Source organism: Amphibalanus amphitrite, unplaced genomic scaffold (genome assembly GCF_019059575.1).
Source record: "Amphibalanus amphitrite isolate SeventyFive unplaced genomic scaffold, NRLGWU_Aamphi_draft 000589F_arrow, whole genome shotgun sequence".
NCBI lineage: Eukaryota > Metazoa > Arthropoda > Thecostraca > Balanomorpha > Balanidae > Amphibalanus > Amphibalanus amphitrite.
The window spans coordinates 325,879-350,086 of NW_024882083.1; the positions used below are offsets into that span (position 1 = coordinate 325,879).

Consider the following 24,208-nt stretch of genomic DNA (forward strand, 5'->3'; position numbering starts at 1 on the left):
ACAAAAAAACATGCTATTTATCCACACTGCATGAACTAGGTAAATATTTGGCGTAAAATGATACAAACTGAACATTTGATTTCACAATTGCTTTAAGTAGTGTGCAGTGTGCACTAACAGCATTCGATTACTTTTTACGGAGCGAGCGAAGCGAGCGGAATCTTTACTTAGATTAACGGAAATTGCCGGCCGGCCGTGCGGACGCTTTTGCGAGGCTTATATCTCAGCAACCACTTGACCGATTTACATGCGGTAATTTTTGTAGGGTAGCTTCATTCCTTCTACCAAGTATTGGACTATTCCCGATGCATGTGGGTGACCCCTTATGCACGTGCCACGTGCAAAACGAAGAGGTGTCAGTTTTGCAATTGTTGCAATATCTCGGTAACTACTTGGCCGATTGCGCTCAAAGTTGGCATGTAGGTAGGCACCCACTAGGCACTGCACATCCATGTGCCAGAGTTGGGGTGCTGCTGCACGTGCGCACGTGCAGGGGTCGTTTTCAGATCTCGAGAACGGCTCGACCGATTGCGCTCAAATTTGGTACACAGTTAGGGATCGGTTAGTAGGGTGCCGTGCACAAGTCAGTTGGGACCCATTTTGCACGTGCGCACGTGCAGGGTGCCGCTTCCAGATCTCGAGAACGGCTGGGCCGATTGTGCCCAAATTTGGCACATCGCTAGAGACCGGTTAGTAGGGTGCAGTGCACAAGTCAGTTGGAGGTACCCCCTCGAAATTCCGCACGTGCAAGGCTCACCCTCTCGCTCGCTCCGTTAGTCGCCCCAAAAGGCGTTATACTGGTGTTAAATAGTCTGAAAGTTCAAGTCAGGTTTTATTGAAAAAGCGCACTTCTGGCACAAAAGCGTTTTCAGCGATTAAACAAAGACTTTCGGTTATAGCTGTTTAGCGCCGTAGCCGTTCATATCCGTTCTTTTACAAAGGTGCCAACAGCTGTCTGATTATGGCCATTTTGACAAGTGGCAGTGTCTCGCACAGTTTAGCCAAGGTCCAGTGCTTGAAATGTTGTAAACCCATGGACAATTTGCGGTTTTTAGGGTATTAACGTGGACGGCTGGGATTGCATGGACGTCTCGCTGTCCATGAATTCCTAATAGCAGTTTCGGGCATTAGGGGAGAGCGGGGTGAGTTGTATCATGTCCAAGTTGTATCAGGGCGAATTGTGCCAAACTTATCCAATGGATGGCGCTCGCGACACGACCAGCCCACGAGGTTTTCCGGGCGCTATCTTTCCCTGTTCTGTCTTGTGGCTGAGTGGACGCGTCTCGAGGTGAGAGCCGATTTTATGTTTTTTTAATGTCATTCTAAAAAAATAAGTTGCAAGAAAATGTGTGTTCTGGGCATTTAGATGTGCACGAATTTGAAAGATCTCCGTAGCGGTGGTGAGGGTAGGTTCTAAGGCTGCGTGAATGAAAACGGATTTCTCCAGCTGTCCGCTGTTTTTTGAGCACAAGGATGTTTTTTTCCAAGATGGCGGCTAGGTACATGTTGTATCAGAGCCGGGTGGGGTATGTTGTAACATGTATGTATGTATGTATGTATGGGTATGTTGCTTTTGATCGCGAAAGCTAAGCCCTGGCTCGCGTTTGTAGGTAGCTAGTCAATGCTCGTTACATTTCGGCACAATGTGTTGGCTTTTTTGCCTTAACGGGCCACTTTTGCGTCTAGTCTCATGATGTTTCGTTCGGATTGCATTGACCTAAGTTTGGTCTAATAAAGTGAAGCCTTTGAGCGTACCTATACATTGTATTAACCCCATTCAATGTTGTTGTTATGTTCAAAACCAGTAGCAAGCACACTCCCTGAAACGTGAAATAGTGATACAAATTACCCCACCATGTGATACAACTCACCCAAGCCATAGGGCAAGTTGTATCAAAAACATTGTTCTATTCGGGAGACCGTAGAAGAAAAACAGGTAGAGGTAGCGGAAAAGTTACTTTGCACAAAAAAGCAGAAGAATCAGGGAAGGGGATAGTATGGAAATAATGAGTTTATCACGGATAGTTACGAGGTTGTGGGTCTCGGAGTAAAAACTGATACAACCCACCCCACTCTCCCCTATCATGGACGATGAAGCGATATACCAATCATCCGAAATGCATGGACGCGCCCGTTCGTCCTTGAGAATACTCCTATGTAAAATGCTATCCTAGATTAGTGTGTTTTTTCACCACCACGTGGCGATAGCATCGCCCTTTTAGAGCGACATTTTGATTGGTTGGCATTTTTGTAAGACCGGTTCTGATTGGTCGTCCATGAAAAGAAGTCAGTTCTCACTAATCGTCAGCTGTTGCAAGGCTTGAAGCCGTTGGTAAGCAACATCGGCGGCGCCGAGAAAGTTCTCGCGGCAATTTCCATGTGCGTTTTTCTGTGTTGGAAGAGTCGTGTCGCGTTTGGTTGGCGTTTGGATTGTGCTCTAGGGCCCAATCTTATAAACGCCGTGAAATGGATATGGCAGCACTCTAAGGCTGGATATATAGTACGCAATCTTATAAAGCTCTGTGAAATCGAAAACACGGCACGCTCTTTACGGTTTTGGTAACCGCCAGTTTTGGATGTGCCGTAGAATGATTTCAGCCGTGAGCAGCTGTGCACATCTCAAAACACAAACAATAATCAGCTGATTGCGGCATCGTCGGCACCTATTTCACGCCAGAATTTGTGGCGTACTTTGACGAGCTTCTCAGACAGTTTAATTCATTTAAGATAAATTCAATGTTTTTATGATATAAGTATGCAATATTTTACGTTTATGATATTTTTAAGATTAAAACATCCTCCACATATTAACTGAGGAGTGAGGTTCATTATAATGATGCTTATTACGGAGCGAGCGAAGCGAGCGGAGTCTCATACTGAATTAAGGGAAAATCCTGAGTATGAGCGGCCGGCCGGCCGGCCGGCCGTGGGGACGCTCTTCAAAAGCTAATATCTTAGGAACGGGGCATCCGATTGACAAGCGGTCTTCTTTACTGAATGTCACTTGGACGTAAAAGTTCTGTGGTGTGATGGCCACCATGCGTTCTTGCCAACCACCGCACGTGGCGCGTGGTAAAGTTGGACATTTTTTAAGAACCCCCAAAATTGCAACCTCAATAACGGCACAACGGTTGGGCCGATTGAATTGAAACTCGGTACACAGTTAGGTCTCCATCAGATAATTCATCTGCATGTGTTAAGGTTGGGGTGCTACAGCACGTGTGCACGTGCAGGGGGCGCTCCCAGATCTCGAGAACGGCTGGGCCGATTGTGCTCAAATTTGGCACATCGCTAAAGACCGGTGAGTAGGGCGCAGTGCACAAGCCAGTTGGAGGTACCGTCTCGAAATTTCGCACGTGCAAGGCCCACCCTCTCGCTCGCTCCGTTAGTCGCCCCAAAAGGCGTTATACTGGTTATACAGACAACGATCAATTTCAAAATACGTATTTTCAGGAACTAAATGCACACTAAACACATAAAAACGAGTGTTCATCGTCATATGGATTTATTTTTCAAATTAAAAGGGGATTTTTAAGAGGATTTTAGCACCAGTAACCATCATAGATTTTCGGCAGCCACTGCATTATAGAATCGGTATGGGTCTTTAGCCTATTCTCACGTCTCACGTATGACACAAATAACGGGCACTTCATGGCTTCTGATTAGATATTTAAATTAATGATGATATACCTTAGTTTGTCAAAGAATTGTTAATTCCTACTCACTATTCGTATCTCCTCACTTTCTGTCTGGCACAGTTACGGATCAATGTGTTGTTTCTTCTCTTCCTGCATCTCGATCTGACTTCTGAACCGAGTATTTTTCTTGATATGTTTTGATATGTAGACTGGGTTCTTCAATCTTTTGAGGAATTGCTTTTTAGCTTTAGGTTAGGTAACAGGTACCTATGCTTGAATAAGAAGGAAAATAAGCTGTAACTTGACCTAATTCAGTTCATGTACGTAGTCTTCGAATTTTAGTAGTTTATCTTCAAGAAGGAAAATGTCAAGAGCTTATGACAAGAAGGAAAATAAGTTGAATTGATCCAGTTAATGTACGTATCCTGATGCTCAAATTGTAGGAGCTTCATTGTCAACGGCATTACTTAAATTACTGAAACAGTAGCCGAGCTATAATTAAATGACTATTTAAATAATTCTTTAACAAATTTATTGCAATGCCTTAACAGCAAATAAATGCAAATGATAAGTAGAAGAAACACTTTATTCACTCGAATTTCTGAGCGCGAGAATGCCCTCGCTGAAATTTATTTGGTTGGCAATCCACTTTTCAGGAGAATTCTTCAAGCATGTTTGTGTTTTCCATAGTTTGCTATCACGTTTTCCATAAATAACTTATTCATTATACATATGTGTGTCTCTAAAAGAAATAAATGCCCCATAAAAATTAAAACACATAACTTTTGCTGTTCGCAAACTGTACGCATAATTTCCAATAGCGACGGCGACAAGACATTGACCAATCACGTTGCGTGTTTCCTGCTGGCGTTGATTTGTACTGTGGGCAAAATGGCGTGAATAGAATTACCATACTATTCTCTTTATAAGATTGCGTGAATAGGGTGCCGTAAATAGAGTGGGGTGGAATGATAGTACGCCATTTGGTAGCACAACCTTTATAAGATTGGGCCTAGGAGAGTGGATAACGATGGGTGGAAATAGAAAGGTAAGCATTCGGCTGTATGGCATACTACTATGTATTTTTGTATTTTGTATTGTTGCCCCACTTTTCTAAGCCCAAGAGCATGGCCACAGCATTAGATTTAGGCATGCCATGTTTGTCAAGCTTGATTTTCCTGTGCTTGAATGAATGAGATGACCTTTTCCTAATAATAAATAGACTACCACTGTCAATATATTGACATGCTGTTCTATATTTGTACACAAATAAGGGCTGTTGAGCTGAGCCTGCTCAAGACAGTCACAGTCACAGTTATGAATCCTTAAAATCTAGTTTCGTTGCAAGAACAGCATTATCTTGCTTATGCTCCAAAGTCAGTTTGGAATATTTGGGGAAAATCAATCAATTTACCAACCTCTTACGCAGAGTCACAAAGTTAAACACTGTAGACGGCACAGGTCTGCAGCGTTGCCAGCTACTGAGTGTTCCTTTACTTTTATATATAGATGTTATATTGCCTATCAGTGGTGCTGATTATCTGATTACAAAAGAAAATGTTATTAGCCATTTTATTGTCAAGAAATAATAAACTGTAGCCATGTGTAGTACCTACACATAATTCCGACATAATTCCTACATAATTCCGAATGCCATTTCCGAAGTCCTGGTTGGTAGGGTTCTAGACCATCTTGGCTCAATTTTTTTAAAGGTAATATCCAGAGTAGATTAGAGCAATGAAAATGTGATTTTTTTCCCAGAGGTATATATAGTTAAATTTCATCACTGTCCAATTGTGTTGTTGTGCATGGTCATTGGCTGGCCTGTGGTCTTTATGATAAAGGGGAAAAATCATGCATTGTTTTATAAATTATAAAATCCTAAAATTTTGCCTGTGGTGTCAATTGATAGTTTTAAGGCTTTTGGGGTCCCCGGCACCTAATTTTGATAGGTACCTATGCTGTGGATTTTTGCTGGACATTGTATGGAAATGTTAATTTGGAGATTGCATAAGCATGTATCAATGTGATCATTTATGGGTGTATCCATTTTTAAATCTGAATTAATAGAATATTTGTGGTATGTGGCAGCTGTGCTGTTTGACAACCTTGCTTTGACTTCTGTCAATTTTCTATATTCATAGACATGGTTGATCACCATGGTTGATAATATTTACATTTTTATAAAATTATTTGCATTTAACTTGGCAGATTTCTTTTATTCTGCCTCATAGGTATGTATTATGTATATAATCCAACATTGCAGCTACTGTTTTACCTCATAACAATTACAGACATTGCATAACTATTAGTGCTTCCACCCATGAAGACTCAGCTGAGACAGACTCAGATGAATAGATAGGCTTTGTCAACAACCATTAGTCACACTTCATTTCCCTGCTTGCCCCAGTTGCAGGGGCACAGTTGGTGGATGAGTTTGCCGACCTGCTGCTGTTACTGAAAAGGCACAATAACCTTGTATGAAATACAAGCTTGCAACTTAGGTGAATGTCCATGGCCATGCTCTGGTCAAAGTGTTTCCTCTCTTTTGTGAATTTACTCATCTTCACCCAGCATCTGTGTCATAAAAAGCAGAAACACTTAATGCTGTAAAATCTGCAGGTTGACATTGCAATGAGAACCACAAATATTAATCTATACCTACCACATCTACCTACCTAATTTTGAGCTAAAATTCCGCAAATTTGAAAATTAAAATGAAGTGGAACCTGTGGAATGAAATTTGGGATTTTTAAAGTCTTCCTTGAGTTTGAAAATTGAAATCAACTTGGCTGTGGCAACTGTCAAGTAGCTTCTTAACTGCGCCAGTTAGTTTTACAGAAGAGCGGCTTTCAAGGGCCACTTCCTTGGACATTTCAAAGCAATTCATCCAGTTGAAACATCAAATGACTATAATTTTTCCGTTCCTGTTGCCAGACTGGAAAACAATACACGTGATGCCGAATATGTCCGGCGTGGTGGCGGGGATTGCGCCGAAAATTTCAGCTCCGGCGTAACTTCGCATGCGTCGAATTCAGCGCATGGCGGCCGCTAAGTTTTCGGAGCAGGGCGGCCGCAGAATTTTTTCGGCGAATGGCGGTCACCGAATTTTTCGCCACGCTTGTCAGTCTAGCAGCAGATTCACCTGCGGGCGGCTCTGGAGAGGGTTTGGGATGGGACGTCCCCCGTCGTCGTGTGCTTCGACTTGCGAGCCGCCCTGAGTCTATTCAGGGGAGGAGCTTCCGCCCAGGTGAGGCCTCCACCCTCGGCGCGGAGATAGGCATGGAAGACCTTGTTAAACATGGCCGAGCGTCGTGAAGTAATCCTGCAGTGGGTTCCAGGCTCCTGCCCACTGCAGGATCGAGGGGAATGAGAGCACGAACGACGTGGCGAAACAAGCGGTCGCCCCGCCCTCGGACGCCCGCTCGCTACCCGGGCGGTTCATTGTGCGGCCTTGTTGTTGTTGTTGTTGTTGTTCCCTCCAGCCGCGTTACCGCGGTGTAGCCGTGCGGCTCTGGAGGTCCCTCACGGCGGCCGCCAGGGCCGCCACCTCTCCGTCGTCGCGGACGTCTTCCGGGCTCGGGAAAATCGTCCCGTACCTCCGGAGACGCCAGCCCATGAGGGCCGGGCACCGGAAGAAGAGGTGCCGGGGCGTGTCGGCCTCCTCCCGGCACACGGTGCACCGGCCCGCCGCACAGTCAGGGCACAGTCAGGGCACTGGCGGCAATCTTCGGAAGAGTTCCGTCCAATCCGGTGAAGGTATTGGCGGGATCGTGACCAGTGGCCCGCGCGGAGTTGATGGACGTCGACGGCCGACGATCTGTCCCCCGTCGCGACCAGTAGCGGCAGCCGGTTCCCCATCAGGGTCCGGTACCAGCCCTCCGGCCAGACGGCGGTGGTGCGGTCGCGGGCCATTCTGACGGCCGCACGGTGGGCGGTAGCGACGTCCACCGGGACCGCCGCCTGGGGGAGCGCGGCCGCCTCCTTGGCGATCTGGTCGGCGCGCTCGTTACCGTCGACGCCGCAATGGGACGGCACCCACTGCAGGTGGATCCGGCGGGACGGACCGGCCAGGGCCGCTAGTTCGGTCCAGATGGCGGCTCCTAGCAGGGTCTTCTGGGACGCCGGGAGGCCTCGTGTCAATGGTGCAGCAACTGGTCCGAGTCACTATTCAAGCCACTCTTCGGGAGCACGCAGCAGTCCCCATCCTCTGAGAGGATCGGGGGGGACGCCGTTTCGGTGCACCACATGAGGGCAGGCCACTGGGGCCGCTCGCTCCAGTACGTACACCAAATCGGCCGTCTCCCCTCCGCGGCAGGCCAACAGTGCCTGGACAAGCGGTGCCCCGCGGCGCTCTGCGCCGTGTGCCGAGAAGAGTTTTATGTCCTGGAGCACGTGCTGCTCCGCTGCCCGGCCCTCGCTGGCACCCGCCAGTCTCGAACACACCGCTCCACCTATTTTGGTAACCCCGCAACTTCCGGCCCGGCCCTTGCCGTGCCACGTGGAAAGTCATGGGTGTCAATGTTGATCCGCTCAAGTGATGTATTTTTAGGCTTGTTTAGAGCCTGGAGGCTTATTTTTAGAGATCTCCGCAGCCGCTAGGTCGATCAATTCACGGTCATTTATGTCATTATGTCAGGTAGTTGCATCCCTTCTACCAAAACCCTATCGGAATACTCTCGATGCATCTAATTGCTCTCCTCGGTCCTCCGACGGCTAAGCCCTCAGAAACCATCAGAGGCCATCTCGAGGACCTCGCCAGCCGTTTTAAGTCCTTATGCAGAACTGGGCCCTCGGAGAAGACCCTTAGAGGCCGGCACGAGGCCTTCAAAGGCCGGTATAGGCTTCTAGATGTTCCCTGGGTTCCATGAGGTCAGCAGGGGCCCCTTAAGGCCATCGTTCGTAGGGCCCTGAGTCCAGCGTGGGTTCATTTGTTCGTATGGGGCCTTCAAAGGCCAGCATGAGACCTCAGAGGTCGGAGTCAGGCCTCTGAGGACGACATGGAGCCATCAGGGGCCAGAGCAGGTGTCATAACTCGAGTTGGGACCTCTTAAAGCTTAGGGCATCAGCTCTCAACCAGCAAAGGGCCCCTAAGAGATCGATATTGGCTCCGTTAGGGCGACCTGAGGCTCTTAGACCTATGCTGACTGCTGAGGCTTAAAATGGACCAGCTTAGTCCTTAATGACCTAAGAACCAGGGGGCCAACGTGAAGCCTCCAAAGACTGCGTGGGATCCTCAGAGATCGACCACTTGGAGCTCTTAGAGACCGGCGTAAGGGCACTGACAAGCGTGGCTCCTCAGTGACCAGCATGGCCCCTAGCAGTGTGTGCAGAAGCCTGTAGACTGTAGATCCTAGAGGTCACCAGAAATCTCACCAATGCTCACCATAAGTTTTTGACAGTAACTTTTGATGGAGACATGATGATGACAGTGTGATGAAAGCATCTGCAATTTTCAATGCGTTCGGCTCAGCAAAGCAGATTTTATTTTTATTTTATTTGCAGCAAAGCATGGCTTTTTTCGGTCTTCTGGCCACTGTTGTCTAATCTTTTCTTTCACTGCTATCATACGCCTCGCCTCGTATTCAACGTAATACTGCCAACAGACCTCTCTTTTGTTGCTTCTGATATGGTTTCCTACATTGAGTGAAGGAAATTTGCGCTCATTAACTTTAACGCTGTAGATACAAAAAGGAAATATTCATCGAATTTCGAGGGGAAGCCGAACCTGAAGAATCGTCAAGTTTTGGTGTTCACTGTTCAGGGTGCCGAGTGGTATAAACAGGCGCAAAAGTTCATCAAAAAATGGGGGGAGCTAACATTGCTGCCCCCCCCCCCCCACCTCCGAAAGTGGGGGGGGGGGGGGCATGGCCCTCCGGTCGCCCCCTTTCCCCCTGTCCCCACGCCTATGTAAAACTCAGCTCCGGTTTGTGAGAACAGAAAGGTAAATGATCCAAAAAAGTGAAATATCAATGGAACTGCATGTTGTTTTCCATCAAAATTTTCAATTTATAGCACATTGAGTTGAAGAGACCGCTGACCGGTTCAGTCAGAGACTTGCTCATGTGATAAGCTTTTGTCAAAGAGCCCAGCCGAGCCCAAGAGGCTGAAGCCCAGTTTCAGAGTATTCAGGCTAAGCAGAATCTCAGCTCATGCCCGGTACAAAGATACCTACTCAGACTCAAGGTCAATGGTCATGTTTGAATTTTGATGGCATTTTCATGACAACATAGTGATGCAGGCCACATAAGCCATATTTCCATTTTTGACAGTTAAATGTTGATGGCATTTTCATAACTGTATGGTGATGCCCGCCATATAGGTAAGTAATGCATCATCCCTTGGGATTCTGCTATTCTTTAACATTTTTTTCCTCGTTGCAGGATGCGACCTCCAGAAAAATGAACCTTCAGTGCACAAGGGATTCCAGAGAAAAACTGTTCGCGCGCGCTCATACAGGCGACGCCGTCGCCATCACCAACAGTCTCGCGCTCGGACGCCCATCGGATACAGGTGTGTCGGGTCTGGGGGGGGGGGGGGCTTGCTGCGGACGAGGGAACCCGCACACAAGAACTAAAGAGAGGACAGCAGGAAGGTACAGGCCTGTGTGTGTGGGGGGGGGGGGGTAGTTACAGGGAAAACGTTAGTGCACAGCAACCGCCGCTTCTTATGGTGCATCAAAGTAAATGCGTGGGAAACTGGTAAAATGTTATTAATTTACTCAAAATACTGATAATTGACCTGACCTGTGTGTTCTGGTGTTCAGATTAAGCTATAGAATGTCAAGGGTGACCTGGAGCTGGCCAAGCTGGCTACGGCCGTGGTCCCGAAGGTGGGCGCCGACGGGGAGGGCGACGCGCAGGTCCACCGCCAGTGACAGAAACGTCTAAACTTTGACCCAGTCCAATCCCCGTGTCAGGTCGGTATTTGACCTAACTACTCCCACGTGCCAGCTCGGTGTTCGATCTAACCTCTCTTCTGTGTCAGCCTGATGTCTTACCCAGACCCCTCCCCGTGTCAGATCGGTATTTGACCCAGCCCCCACCCCTTGTCAGCTCGGTGTTCGACCCAGCCGTTCCTCCTGTGTCAGCTCAGTGTTTGACCCAGTACCCTGTCTCTTGTCAGATCGGTATTAAACCTAACTACTCCCCGTGTCAGCCTGTATTAACCCAGCTCCACCCCTGTGTGATGCCAGACGGAGGAGAGTGAGGCGCTGGACGAGCCTGTCTCTTGCCGTGCCGAAGACGCTGCGTCGGAAGACCGTCAGTTCCGGTTGGTGAATCTGGCTGCTCTGACTCCGTCCAGCTGGCCGACGGGCGAGTGCCTACACAGCAGCTCGCTGGCGCTGCCGTTGCGCGCGCGCGTCCAGACGGCAGTCGGCCCGCGGGCCAGCCTCGCAGCATCTGTAGTGGCCGTGCTGCGCGGAGGAATGCATCCGGGAGCTGCCGGATGAGGCCGTCTGGATCTGTTCGGACGGGCCGGCGGAGGATGGTTTGGCGGCGGTGGCTCCCTGCTCCGCTTACCAGATGGAGACGACTGGGTTATACGGGTTCCGGTGGGCCGCTTCTGCTCCAGTGCGCGCGCGGAGCTCACCGCGCCCCCGCCCCGGTCCAAGCCGCTACCAGATGGAGACGACTGGGACATATGGGTCCCGGCGGGCCGCTTCTGCTCCAGTGCGCGCGCGGAGCTCACGGCGCCCCCCGCCCCGGTCCGAGCTGCTACCAGGGAGAAGGCTGTTACACTTATCAGCGCTGGTCGGGCCACTGGGGATGATCGGGGCAGCATCTCCACCGGATTGAAAGAAGGCCAACGTCCGAGTGCGCCCAGTGCAGTCAGCAGTGACATCGAATGTCCAACAGGCCGCTGCCTGGTCTGCGGCGAAGCAGCAGACAATTAGGCGCACGTGTTGCTGGAGTATCCGTGCTTTTACGGCCTCCGGCTCCGTGCGCGGTGAAACATCGTCGGCGCGGCCCACGATGTCGAACGCGACGACATGGTGGCGATCTTGGTCGCCGGCTACGAGGCCCACAAGAGCCTTGTTTTGGCTACGGCGGCAGCTAGTTTGGGGACACCACAACAGCTGACGGCGGCCGCGGCCCCAGAGATGCGCACCTGCGGGCAGGGCGGCCGCTGATCTACATCTCAGCTGATTATACTGAACAGGTGAATACTAGGTGGGGGGGGGGGGGGGGGTACCGATGGAAGCTATGTACGTCATGGTCGCTCTGATATGGCTGTTGAAATGGCTTGGCTGATAGTGCATCTGCAGGGTCAGCGGGGCATTGGTCTCCCGAGCCTCGTATAGCAGTTGTGCGGCAACTATGTGCCGTACCATGAACCGCCAGCGACGTGTTCTTGGTAATTTGTGATACTTTATAGTGTCTCGTACTACTAGCTTGGCCTTTTTCCGTGTCCGTGCTGTCAGTAATTATCTTTCCTAATATCAGCTACCTTTTGCATTAGCTCCTGTGGTGACTTACACTCTGACATTCCCTTTTCGGCCTGTCGAGTAACCGCCTATGCGTTGAAAGCTCGGTGTTCGCCCAGCCCTCTCCCCGTGTTTGTTCGGTGTTTGACCAGGCCCCCTCCATCGTGTCAGGTCGGTATTAGACCTAACTACTCCCACGTGCTAGCTCGGTGTTCGATCTAACCTCTCTTCTGTGTCAGCCTGATGTCTTACCCAGACCCCTCCCCGTGTCAGATCGGTATTTGACCCAGCCCCCACCCCTTGTCAGCTCGGTGTTCGACCCAGCCGTTCCTCCTGTGTCAGCTCAGTGTTTGACCCATTACCCTCTCTCTTGCCAGATCGGTATTAAACCTAACTACTCCCCGTGTCAGCCTTTATTAACCCAGCCCCACCCCTGTGTGATGCCAGACGGAGGAGACTGAGGCGCTGGACAACGAGTCTGTCTCTGGCCGTACTGAAGACGCTGCGTCGGAAGACCGTCAGTTCTGGTTGGGAATCTGGCTGCTCTGACTCCGTCCAGCTGGCCGACGAGTGCGTGCCAAGACAGCCGCCGCCGCCGCCGCGCGCGCGCGCCAAGACGGCCGTCTACCGGCGCCGATGCCGCCACGCGCACGCTAGACGCCCGTCCACTGGTGCCACCGCCCCACGCGCGCGCACGGTCGGCAGCCGCCGCGTCTGCGTGCCCGCCCAGAATATGCGTTCTGCCGCCGTTGACTGCGGCTCGAGATTCATGTTCAAGGTTTAGGCATATACTCATGTTAATTGTCTACGTTCATGAAGGTGCGTGGTGACAAAGATGCCTCGTCTGTGGCAGCGGATTTGCTTGTTCCGCCTCAACATGTGCAAAGTTGTTATGTAAACTGATGCGCTCGGCATTCGCCGTCCGCTCGCGCTGGTGGCGCGCGAACGAATGACCTGGCCCTGTTCATGCGGACCTGACGAGCGGCGGTATGACGCAATCACATAGGCGGATTACTTTTCACCACGAAGAAAATCATTATCAGCTGGCTTAAAATTATACAATTGTTTGCCCTCAGTTCGCCAGGTAATATCATTCTTTGATCATTCATGCTGACTTGCGTGGCTGGTATTTGATAATATATAGTGTGAAGCGTTCCATTTTTTTCTTATTTCAAAACTCATCTGTGTATCTCGCAACAATAATCAACCGAGTCTTTTCTGTTCTGCAGAATTTGGAAGCTGAGCGAGACTTAAGCAATACGTTTGAATAATTCGAACAGTCGATAGTAAGTGTATTCATGCCCATGTGATATGACCTCATTTAACTCTTTAGCAGCTACTTTCTTGCTCTTTGACGGGGTGATCTGTGCCGACAATTCACGCTTCACTCGAGTTCATCATTCCGAACAATCATCAGATCTCCACACATTTTTTATATAAAATTTGCACACACATTTTAGTGTTTATATGTTTGTGTATAGTGTGTAGGGAGGGGGAGGGGCTCTAAATAGCCCTCCTCCCTGTCAGGCGCGGTTTAACTAACGCTCGCCGGCCGAATGGTAGGGAGGGGGGGGGAGCGCCGCGCCTTTTATATTTGTTTTTTTTTTACGATAGCTCGGGACACGCTGAAGATAGAGAGCTGGACCTTAGCATACCTGACATTTGATTCAACCCGAATCTTGTGACATCATCCGCATTTTCAGGTCAGGTCAAGTCAATGACCTACGACATAAGTGAGCATCTGCACGGTCCTAAAATGTCGCAACTTCGCAACGCTCTCAGTGCCAGAGGAGCTTTCAAAGGGAGATGAAACTTACAGTGCCTAATGGCTAATATCATCTAGAGGCCTCACACCTTGTACATCTCGGATTTTTCCTAAAGGTCACATGAGTTCAGGTTATTTATTCGGGCCGAAAAGGTGAGGGGGTCGTACCAACGGTATGTAGAAAAACAATAGGTCTGGCGAGGGTTAAATTACGCGCATGACATACAATCTAATGGCGATAAAACACGATTAAAGGTGATACTAGGACGGGTTCATGCTTTCGAATCGAGTAAGCGAATAAAACCGTGCTTACATGGACTGTGTTAAGCTCCGCCCACAAGTCCATGGATATATGAAAATAACTCATAGAGAAATTAGGCTCCGCCCACTGTCCATGCAAACACCCTTATCACGTCTTTTTTTTGGTCCATGTATGTCGGTCGAATTCTCTACCCTTAAACACGTCAATTTCGGCACAGAATCGGGCTAGTAACAAGCGGGCAACTTCGCTGGTTGTCATGTCAAGAGGGCATCGTCGAAAATTCAACGGCAACGGCGTGACACCGAAAAACGTGGACGTCCCTGTAAACACGGACTTTACTTCCGTCCATGCATATACGAATTTCGAGAATGGGTGTTCAGCACCATACGTGTGTTTCGAGTCCAACGGCAGTGGGAAAACCCGCATTGGTATATAATTATCCAAGTCTAACGCTTGGAAGATGCGCCCGACATATTGCCGATGACATCTGTTGACAGTTCATTTCGTCACATATGTTCACCTGACTCTTATCTAAATGTCTCTCGAACACTTAAAACGGCACATCGGTGAAGCGGTGACTGAATGGACCAGTTCGTTCTCCGTTCTCAGGTGTTCTCAGTCCGGGACGTCGAGAAACTAAATAGTTGATTTGGTACATACTTGGTACATAGTAAGACATCCTAGATGCGATACGCGAATGCATGCGAGTGTGAGCCTCACACGCGCGCTGCCTTTGGCCCCAAAAAGGCGTCTTCTGGTTTAGATGCTTCACATTCGTAAAAACGCTTATGTTTTGTAACTTGAAAATGTACCTACTTTTGACAGCTATGCAGATTTATTTCAAGTTCCATGTCACTTTGAGAGTTGCATAACACGAAAGCTCATTTCTTGGCACATGCTCCGACCCGTTGATCTATGGTCTCGACTGATGTTACCGTGTTCCAAAGGCAATGATTCAATATCAGCTGAGATCAATCAGCTCCATGTTCGCCTTCTTTGCAAGCCGATGGCATCAAATTAATACGATGCCCGAGCATGTAATCTAATGTTATTCGGTTGGCGTCGGCGCGCTTTTAGAACGGGCCGGCCGCCGCCATCTGTGATCTGCGCTGATCAGATCTGGCGACGGCTAATGATCGGTCGGCGGCACCTCTGGAGAGCAGTGGCGCGACTCGCCGCGCCCGGCTCCCCAGACGCCGCGCCGCGCCGCTCTATGATCAGCGGCGGCGGACCCCGGCGCCGGCGGCACCGCGGCGACACCGCCCCCGCGCGCACCATTAGCGAGGCGGCCGGCGGCGGCGACACCGCGCCCCGCTTCCACACGGCAGCCTTTCATCGGCGCTCAACAGTTTCGAAAATATTTTCAGAGCGCTTTTGTGAAATGTGCGATGTAATTGGCTTTCGTTGGTCGGGTAAAAGGCGCGGCGCGCCGGCGGCCTGCTCTACGATGGCGGCGCGGCCTCTCAGAAGAGAGCTGTCGATGACGGCCAATTGCGCGCGCCCGGCCGCTGCGCGCCGCCCGCTCAAATATTCGCGCCCCGCGCGCTTCGGACCGGCGCGCCCAACAATGTCGAAAAACAAACAGGCGCGGCGTGAGACGGCGCGGCCGCGCCACATTCCGCCGCCGCGCGCCGTATTTGCCCGAGAACGCCGCTTTTGTGCTCGGCCCGCTTCCGTGACCAATTGGCCGTGGTCGTGGCGGCGTCTCGACGGGCCAAGCGGGGGCGGGGGCGGGGGCGGCCGATATGTCCGGGCGGCGTGCCCCGGAGATTGGGCCGCCGGAGCCACTGGAGAGCGCCGCTCGGCGCGTGCCGCCGTGACACGGCACGGGCCGATCGTGACGACCGGAACGGATTACGGTGACGGCCGCCGCCGGACGCCGCGTGATTGGGCTTCGATCGCCCGGGACCGACTGTCGGAATCACCGCTGGCGTGGTTCCGAAGACGAGCTACCGATGCTCGATTCCTAATAGGGGCACGCGATTGTCTTGTAAGAACGCACTGACGCTTTCATTGGATATCCTTCGCGTTCCGGGCAGAACATTAAATGTTTTCTACATTTAGCGCACAAGTGATGAAATCAATGTGAATTGCCAGGGTGGAATTTCGTGGTCTGGTTCTTTGAGAGGGGCCATAAAATTGAAAATAACAAAAAAAGTCATTTATCAACAAGCACAGCACACTTCATTGGTGTTGTGTGCCGCTTGTAAACCCGACTTATTCTTCCTCGCATCGCAGTGGCTGAGTTATCATGTGATTCACGTGCGTAGTTCTTCATATTCACACATAGTAGCTCACAATGTAGTGACTAAGTGCGCTAACACAAGAATATCACAGGTCAGTGTCGCCACTCGCCTCGGTCATAGCAGGCAGGCTGAGTCCTGTGCAAAATGAACGCCTTGCGAGAAGAGGAGACTGCATGTCTGGTGATATACGCATGGTGTTACTGATAGACTGCGCCGCAATACACCTATGCATCCGGGAAAGCATATGTAACGGCCGATTACCTCTGGAAACATTCGAAGGAAGGACAATCTTTATGACTATACCTAAATGTATAAAATAAACATATAAACATCCTGATTATTTCTTAATTTGTGTTTTGAAGGGGAAATTGGGGTGATGTAGGTATGACATTTTTCTTGCACAGTGCAATATAACTTTGCGTAAGAAAACATCAAAAACGATGTGAAAAATGTATTTCTCCGGTTCTACCAGAGAGCCCGGCAACTCCCACACCGACAACCACATCAAACAGTTCTCTGCTGCAGAATTGTGCCCGCCGGCCGCGGCCACATATCTACGCGAGAGCGTATTCACGAGCGGCCGAATCCGATTGGCGGCGCGTTATTCGGCCGGAAATCTGCAAGCGGCCGCAGGCGTCGGAGCGCGAGCATGCAAATATTATCTGCGGGCGGGCCGGTGCGGCGGGGACGGCCCGCGCCGGCGACCATCCTCCCGCGGGAGGCGCGCCTAACGAACTAAATTACCCTAACAGGCAGGAGAAGTTTCGGCGCTTCACGCTGCATATCCGATGAGCGCCGGTAAATGGGGTTGTTCGGCTGAGCAAGCAATCAAACAGGGCATTACTGCCATATTTACGTGCTTGGATTGTAACAAATGCACGATAGAAGGCGTTTGACATGAACATCGTTGGTAAATTAAAGCTTACAAAGTTATTTGATTAGTTTATATTGTATGGGTGGACTGTTTTAAATTTTAATTATAAAGTGATGTGCTGCAAGAGCATAAAAAGGCTCCTGATCTGTAGCATCAAGAAGGCGTTCAATAAGTCTCAATAAAATATGAATAAATCGTATAATCTATATGGATTCGATTCTCATACACTGGAGGAGCTGCTTGTGTCAATAGTTTGATGATTTCGAATGATTTCCCTCGGTAATTGTTGAAGTTGCGGTAAAAGGTAAATATTAGGTATATTTGTTTGTAATGGCTGTTTTAGCGACCGCATATCTGTCAAATGCACCAAATTTGACCAAATCTGAAACAAATATCTATCTCATAATATGCGTTCCATCCCAGTCGGGCAGATGGAGGCACGGGACAAGGCGCGAATCGATCGTGAGCTCACCCCTTGTGACGCCACGAGAGCGGTGTTCCGATTACGACGGAACGCAGTCAAGATGGCGCTAAATCGGGCTTGTGCATCCCACTTCGAGACGTCATACAGGAACTCGAGGTCCAAGACGTGGAGAGACATCCGTCAGTTTCTGGTTTCGTCCAGCAAAGCGACTCCCAGACCCAACATCTCACCGGAGCACGACCCCGAGTGGACGGACCGGCTGAATGCGTTCTTCGCGTCGGTGGGAGGTGAGGTGGCGTCCTCTCTGGCGGCTGTCGACAGCGGCCAGCCGCTCCCGCCACGCCCTCCACGCGTATGCAGCGGTGCGTTCTCGCCGCGACCTGCCACGCTGCCGGAACTGTCGGCAGCCCTGCAGAGGATGGGATCTTCCCGAGCCTGCGGTCCAGACGGCATCACCATCGAGATGCTGAGGCTGACGTTTGCTGTAACTGGTCCCCATATCTTACATTTGATAAACACGTGCATCACAAAGTGTGACATGCCTAGCGAATGGAAGTGTGCTGCTGTTGTGCCCCTGCATAAGAAAGGTGACAAATTGGACCCTAGTAATTACAGACCAATCTCCATCATTCCGGTTGTAGCAAAACTGTGTGAACGAGTAGTTTGCTCCCAGCTGATGGAATATCTTGTGAGTCACCATGCATTATGCCCACAGCAGTACGGTTTCCGTCCCGACCCGGCATGTCGACGGAGGCGGCTATGCTCGACGCGGTCACATTCGCCACTCACAACATCGACAGAGGCTTCGTGACGTCACTGTTGACAGCTGACACATCCAAAGCCTTCGACAGCGTCGAGCATGGCCGTCTCCTCGACAAGCTGGGTTGGTATGGTATCCGACCGGATTGGTTCGCTGAGTGGTTACGGGGCCGCGCACAAACTATAGGGTCCTCAAGCGCGGTGAAGGTGACGTACGGCGTCATTCAGGGATCCGTCTTGGGTCCTGTCTTGTTCCTCCTCTTCACTAACGACTTTGTACAGCATATGACCCACGGCAAGGTGGTTATGTACGCTGATGACGTTCAGTTCCTTGACGCTGACTCTCCTATCAACGTTCAGGCCCTTAAATCCCGAGTCGAATGCAATCTCTCTCTGGCAATGAAATGGTTTACTCAAAACAGGCTAAAAATAAACCCAGGGGCGTCGCCACGGATTTTTGAGTGGGGGGGTCGGGTTTCTAGTCTTCACCCGATGGGTAGGGGTGTTTTTTTTTTTGCCGCACTTCCCAGTTTTGTGCGTGCGTATGTGTGTGTGTGCGCTTGTAACAAATCGGCGCGCAGCGCCGCGAAATTTGGTATAACCTATTAGGTAGGTATACCTACCTACATCACTTGCGTAAAAATTATCACTGGTCACTTAACCCGCGCCCGGCTGGGGGTCCTGGATTTTCACGCCCTGCTGGGGGGGGGGGGGTGTTTGAACACCCCCCCCCCTTGTAACTCGGCTCCTGGGCCACGTAGCGATACGCGGAAGGCGGCGTTCGAATGAGCGTCACAAATAATGACGAAATCACTTCGGTCAATTTTTTGGTCAGGTCAAAGGTCAGGTCACCAGAGGTCATTGAAGGCAAAATTTCGCCGATTTCCAGGTTGAATGTCGAAAATTTCCAAGAAGCCAACGCATAACTCGAGAACCAATAGAGCTACAGCGCCGCGGAAAAGCGCATTCGATAGCCCTATTAAAGCCCTTTCTGAGTAATTCTCTCAGATTTGACCTAACGTCAACGGTTTTGCCTGCAGGGGGCAAAAACTGCAAAAATAGCCGATTTTTTCGGAAACAGTTTTTCTACAATAACTTTTGACCCAAGCCTTGTACGAGCTTACTTTTACCGGCATTGTGTTCCTCTCGTCAAGACGCATCGAATCAACTGAAAATTTGACCTCAGGTCAAGGTCATGACCTGACCGGAAAGGGTCATGTTGCATATCAGTCGATCCGTATCGTCGAGCTGAACACATCCAAGGCGTTTTTATCGCTCTAGCATGCCTCTATCAAAAGTTATTTGCAAAAAACTGTTAGATACCATTCGTGACCTAAGATGACCTCAGGGCATAAACAAGGGTCACGGACACCATTTTCATGTTCAGTGTGTCTAAACCACTTGTAATTCGGTGTTTGGGAGTGTTTATAATGTCTTTTGTCCAAAAGAGGCGCATTTCAATTTTCTCCCATTGACTTATAATGGGAGGTCGCAAAATTGACCTGACCTTAGGTCATCGATATCAAAATTCTGAGATATACGTTTTGTACATGCTGTTGCTCTTAGCAATCGCTGAAAGTTTCAAAGCGATCGGTCACTCGGTGTAGCTATGACAGACATTGAAACTTATTATGAGGTGAGGTCACTTCAAGTGACCTGGTGACCTGACCTTGAATGACCTTGGTCTGAAATTTTCACAACATGTGTAGAATTGATGTATGATAAGGTGTACCAAAAACGGCGGCGCTCCGCGCCGCCGTTTTTTTGAGATATTCGCGAAAAACCACAAGGCCCAGCAGGGCGCGGGTTAAGGTCAGGTCGCCATGTCAAGTTCAGTTATACGGTACACCTCTATCAAACTTTCCCCTCTCGCCATTCTTGTAGCTTTTCTCCCATAACTTCGAAATTTGGTATACTGTATACCTAATGTATGGGGTTATACGTGTCAGCAATTCATGATTCTGAGGATTTACATCTATTATCTGGAGGCAGGTCAAATACGTGACCTCATCATTGAGAAAATAATGAGAAATTAGAAAAAAGCACGAATGCCTCCTGCTTTGGTTCGTCAGAAATGCAAAATATCTTTGGAGCCATGACAAATCAGCTTATCATTTCCAGGGACAGGGTGCAACTTATGGCGAGTGATTACTCGAAAGGTCATTAGTGGAAATGTCCATCGATGGCCACCAGCATTTTTTTCTACAACTTTTGACGAAGACGCGGTAGAGCGATGACAGCACCTGGAAGGTGTTCACTGTTCAGCTCAACAACACGGATCCATTCATATGCAGCAGGAGGTCCTTTTTCGATCAGGACATAACGTTGACCTGAGGTCGTTTTAACGTTAATTCTGAATGGTCAAATTTTAACTCATGTGACGCGTCTCAAAGAGATAAACACGGTGGTGACAAGACAACATATGTAAATACCATACAAATTCACGGAATCTAAAGTTATTGCAAAGCAAATGTTTCGGCAGAATCTGTCCAATTAGCTGTTTGCCTTCTATGGGCAAAACATAGACCTGAGATGAAATCTGACGCGAAGCTAGCGAAAGAGCGTTGAAAGAGCTATCGAATATGTTTTCTGCTTCACTGTAGCTCTTCTATTGGTGGGTTCCCAGTCGCTAACGTATAACGTATACTAAAGTAACGCTGAGGTATGCTTTCGACCCCTGATCGATCTAGAGGTTTGCGGAAAAAGAGCATGCTGCCCGTGACGAGAGAAAGCCGATGATACCCATTTACAATGTTTCGGGTCATCTCAGGACTCACGTCATCGCCAATAAGTAGGGAAACTCGGGACCTGCTATAACTTTGCGAATGTAAGTTGTGATGGTTTTTCGAGGTTCTGATTACGAATGTTATCTTAGTTTTGAACGAAGATGATGACTCCATGCATTTGGGGTACATCAGGTCAGGTCAGATCGACCAGTACCTAATAGTGGATGACCACCACCGATTGCTTCCTAACATGTTATATGCATAAGCAACACAACTACTTCTTAAATGTTCAGATGGGCGCTAAGTTCAAAGTCAGCTCCAAAAACTATCCTATACCTAAATTAAAAGCATGTTATGAAAAAGTGAACCAAGGTCATCTTTATTTGAATCAGGGATATCGATTTATTTTTAAGTAGGTGATTAACTCGAGCGCACCGGAAGTTTCGTTGCAATCGGCTCCTTTTTGCGAGACTTCTTTGCGAAAGTCCGAGACGGTTTCATCTAACTCCCTTTCCCCTACATGTGCACTGTACAGCTAGTTGTGACGGTAGCCATGGGGCTGAGGCTAGTTTGTAGTTTTGTAGTTAGGCACTGATCCGACGAATCGACTGCGACCATTTTTTTTTTAACGATCAGACGAACGGCTCGGGGCAGTTTTGGCCCGTCCAATCCTTTGAGGGATAAAAAGGTACTGGAATGGTGGCTACTTAAAATTATTGTTTGCTGGTGTCCCCCCCCCACAGCTAATTGAACTTTAGGTAATTGGCTAATTGGCTTTAGGGAGCTCTTGAAGCGATTCTGAATCTGATGTACCTATTTGTTGGTGTTGCTGACGCCTGGTTCACTGACATAAAAGCTAAAAAAGCATACTCAGCATCGCAAAAAGTGGGGGGGGTCGACACCCCCAGTTTTCAAGAGTGGGGGGGTCACGACCCCCCCGACCCCCCCGTCGGCGACGCCCCTGAATAAACCCATCAAAAACTGAAATGATCATTCTCAAATCCATCCGCCAGGGTATGGATACCAGTTTTTCGGCCTACTTTGGTAATGACGAAATTTCACCGTCTTCAAGCGTCAAGGTCCTGGGCGTCACCGTCGACTCCCACCTGACCTGGGAGAAACATGTCACCGCCATCGTCCAACGCTGCAACCTGATATTGATCAGTCTCGCTCGGCTGCGCAACAGAGTCCCTAAATCCACGAAGCGCATGCTCATAGAAGCGCTTGTATTCCCGCATATACAATACTGTATCAGTGTTTGGGGAAGCTGCAACGTTACCCAGAAAAAGCGCATTCAGAAAATAATCAACTTCGGTGCTCGCATAGCGTGTGGCCTGGGCCGGCGCGAACATGTAACCCCAGCACTGCAGGAGCTAGCCTGGAAATGTGTTGACGACCTGATTTGCGATCATGATCTCACCATTGTACGACATCTGCTGACCTCAGCTAACGCCCCTGAGATCTTGCGTAATAAGCTGGTCTTAAGATCTGACGAGTCTACCAGATGTACTCGTGCGACCGAGAATGGACTATTGAATCTGCCTCGTGTTAAAACCGAGCTCGCCCGCCGTGGCTTTCTTTTTCGTGCTAGTAAGGAAAGGAATGGTGTTTAGTGGTTTTTAGTGTGCTTGTACTTTTGCTATGTGGTTTTAACTAGATATTCTATATTTTTATTTCGCATTATATATGACGTGGAAGTCACAAAACCCATTGTATGGAGACTCCGAATAAACGTCTGTCTGTCTGTCTGTCTGTCTCTCAGATGGTTACACTTCTGGATGTGAAGTGTAACCATAACGATAATGCGCAAAATCAATTCGGGTGCCCAAATTTATTTCATTGTTATAACCGAAAGAAATGTTTGATTACGGAGCGAGCGAAGCGAGCGTAGTCTTTCCTCAGATTAACGGGAATTTCTGAGTATGAGCGGCCGGACGGCCGGCCGGCCGTGGTCACGATTCTGCGACGCTTATATCTCAGCAACCACTTGACCGATTTACACGCGGTAATTTTTGTTGGGCAGCTTCATTCCTTCTACCAAGTATTGGACTATTCTCGATGCATGTGGGTGACCCCTTATGCACGTGCCACGTGCAAAACGAAGAGGTGTCACTTTTGTAATTGTTGCAGTATCTCGGTAACTACTTGGCCGATTGCGCTGAAAGTTGGCATGTAGGTAGGCATCCACTAGGCACTGCATATCCATATTCCATATGCCAGAGTTGGGGTGTTGCTGCACGTGCGCACGTGCAGGGGTCGATTCCAGATCTCGAAAACGGCTGGACCGATGGCGCTCAAATTTGGTACATCGCTAGAGACCGGTTAGTAGGGTGCCGTGCACAAGTCAGCTGGAGGTACCCCCTCGAAATTTCGCACGCGCAAGGCTCACCCTCTCGCTCGCTCAGTTAGTTGCCCAAAAAAGCGTTATACTGGTTATTTGAAAAATCAAGCGAGGCAACTACGCAACTAGTGCAGCCTGAGTTGAAAAACTACAAAGAATCAACTATAAAAGCCTAATTTGACCGAATAGTGCCAAATCTAAACCAAACATGTGCCAGATAACCGCCGTGAAAATGGATAGTATTTACCTTTCATCGCACTTTCAACAATTATCGCGGAAAACTGAAAAGGTCACTGGAAATCTATTGGATCTTATAGAAATCTATTGGAAACTATTGGCGTCGATGTGTTGGATTAGATTCTTTGACAATGTTTACAATGATAAGATTCTCTGGAGTTTATATCATTATATTAACAAGTATTGCTGGTCCAATTCGTTACCATATACCTAAACATGTTACTTTCTAGAGAATACTGCTATATTCTATGCAGCTTAAAAAATGCAATACCTATCCCACCCTAATATCCTCTCATGACAACCAGATTACAAAGGTATTCATTTATCACTCATGCCTCATCGCCTTCACTTTTAGAACCGCTGACACCTCACAGCTAGGTGAAGGGCAGCTATTGCTCAATCAATTCCTAATAACAACACGATGTTTTTTCTTCGCGCTCTGAGCAGACCATTTAGCGCGGCCAATAGCCGGTTACCATATGGTGGCCGGGGCGCTGCTGTTTTGTGA

The 24,208-nt window shown here is 49.1% G+C and overlaps 1 long non-coding RNA gene across 3 annotated transcripts; it reads left to right on the forward strand.

The window, feature by feature from the left end:
* The first annotated feature begins 2,133 nt into the window (after window positions 1–2,133).
* On the forward strand, window positions 2,134–13,016 carry LOC122394409. 3 transcript variants are annotated; one of them, XR_006258858.1, is made up of 4 exons: window positions 2,134–2,332; window positions 10,022–10,151; window positions 10,834–11,801; window positions 12,514–13,016. It is a non-coding gene; the product is annotated as an uncharacterized LOC122394409 (long non-coding RNA). The 3 variants fall into 3 exon arrangements; XR_006258857.1 differs by lacking the exon at window positions 2,134–2,332 and adding an exon at window positions 4,594–4,686; XR_006258859.1 differs by lacking the exon at window positions 2,134–2,332 and adding an exon at window positions 9,561–9,582.
* The last annotated feature ends 11,192 nt before the right edge of the window (window positions 13,017–24,208 follow it).